The sequence below is a fragment of the Taudactylus pleione genome, unplaced genomic scaffold, assembly GCF_031769625.1.
Source record: "Taudactylus pleione unplaced genomic scaffold, aTauple2 ptg000609l, whole genome shotgun sequence".
Classification (NCBI taxonomy): Eukaryota; Metazoa; Chordata; class Amphibia; order Anura; family Myobatrachidae; genus Taudactylus; species Taudactylus pleione.
Genome location: NW_028285011.1, coordinates 14,538,475 through 14,540,548, shown reverse-complemented (window position 1 = coordinate 14,540,548; position 2,074 = coordinate 14,538,475). Strand labels below are relative to the sequence as shown.

At 37.7% G+C, this 2,074-nt stretch overlaps 1 long non-coding RNA gene across 1 annotated transcript; it reads left to right on the top strand.

Moving 5' to 3' along the window:
- The first annotated feature begins 822 nt into the window (after positions 1-822).
- On the top strand, positions 823-1,250 carry LOC148480662 (uncharacterized). Its single transcript, XR_015871971.1, has 3 exons — positions 823-926; positions 1,014-1,048; positions 1,148-1,250. It is a non-coding gene; the product is annotated as an uncharacterized LOC148480662 (long non-coding RNA).
- The last annotated feature ends 824 nt before the right edge of the window (positions 1,251-2,074 follow it).

Genomic DNA, 2,074 nt, shown 5'->3' with positions numbered 1-2,074 from the left:
TTTGGAGACCCAGTACTGCTTGTGCTAAATACAGGGGACAAATGACGTAGGGGGACCATCTATTAACCACAACCAGCACCAGGCTATTCAGAGCCAGCCCTGGTTGCCAAAATACAGGGGACAAACGATGTAGCACAACCAGTACTGGGTCTCCAAAGCCTGGTGCTAGTTGTTCTTTTGACAGGGGGGTGCAAGCCATTTTATAAAAAACTTTTACACTGTTTTACATCTTTTAAAACACAGAAGCACAGACGGATCTCACTGATCCATCTGTGCACCTGTTTATTTATTTACACATGGATGCATGTATCACGGATCTCCCTGATCTGTGCGAGCAGAGTTGTCAGTGATGGTTATATATATTGACAAATGAAACTCGAATTGAAAAAGGTGTTCTATTTGAGATTTCTATTTCGGTTCTTTTTTGTGTTTTTTGCGGCAAATTTGCACTATATTTCGGCCATTATAGCACGAATCCTTAGTAAATTTCCATGTATTATTGATGTCTATGACAAAGTGCTACCGAGTTGGACCAATGGTCTATGTGTCCTAAAATGTGTTAATGTCCGAGTTTCCGGTGTTCTCGAATAATTGTACCTTTTCGAATATAGCAAAGTCGGAAGAGTTTAACCCTTAGTAAAGTCCGAATATGCTTTTAATGGCTGATTTTAATGCATTTGATGTCATTGAACCTTAGTAAATTTATCCCTAATAGTGTTTATTTTAAGGGTCATTTGTTTGCTTTTATATAGTGTAATATTTACACACACACAAAATTATTTTTTAGGCGACCTGGAATTCTACTTTTGGCAAGTGAGGGCAGAGAACATAAGGAATCTAGTTATTTTGTGCCTTGTGATAATAATTACTGGCATTGTATGCACAGGACTGGCCCTGATACTCCTCACATTTTACAGGCACCAACTGTATGTATTGAATTATTTTTATTATCTATTTTACATATGTTTAAAACCTAAGAATTATTTATTTATTGATATGTCATATATTAACAGATTGTCAAAGTACAAATTGGATCAAGCGGCAATGGGTAAGCAAGCCTACAATTATTTAAATATATTATACAATTGTATACATAGGTAAAATAATGTAATTGGCTTATTTGTTTTTTTTTCCCCTGTTTCTCCAGATACAGATGTTGAAGCCGGAGGCCAAGTAATGAAATCCACCTAATAGAGTGTCACAGGCTTCGGGGGTATATTTACTAAAGGTTGATTTTAATTGATTTTAAAAGATTTCAAATCGATCTAAATTGATCAACAAAGATGTTGTGTTTCTGGGGCCATATCACACATTTACTACCAGACTTTGGGGTAAATGTAATAGCCTGCGGACTGCAGGCATGGGCAATTTCCATGCAAGTCTGCCTGATGTTTTAAAGTAGCAGTCATTTTAAAAGGCAAAACCAAGTTGGTTTTGCCTTTTAAATGACTGCTACTTTAAAACATCGGACAGTTTGGCACAGAACTTGTAGATGCATGCAGTCTGCAGGCTATTACATTTACTCCTTTGTCTGTTAGTAAACGCGTGATTTAGCCCCAGAATCACAACATCATTGCTGATCTATTTAGATCGATTCGGAATATATTAAAATCAATTAAAATTAGCCTTCAGTAAACATACCCCCGACATCCGGGAGGCGGAGCATCGTGGTGGCCGCGTTTTATCCTTACCTCCGTCTCCCCTTTACTACATCTCTACACATCCCCGGCTAAAACAGTGGCAGCAGACACAGAATTGTGCAGAGGAAGATCAGCGCTTAGAAACCCCTAATATCAACATTGTGCTCGGTAACAGCGGGCCTCATATCCTTGCAACCTGGCATATTTCACACCTATATTAAAAATCTTCCCCTCCTAATCCCGTGTATTGGTGGTCTGTGTAACCGATCCCAACCTATCCCATTTTCCTACCTATCCATCTTTCATCCCCACATATATTATTATAATACTCATGCAAATATTTTATCTGAATTGTTTGCCTTAATGAGGATTTATACTGATCTGCAGAATATCTTCATACAATTGTATACCAATATTCATACTATACTATCTAA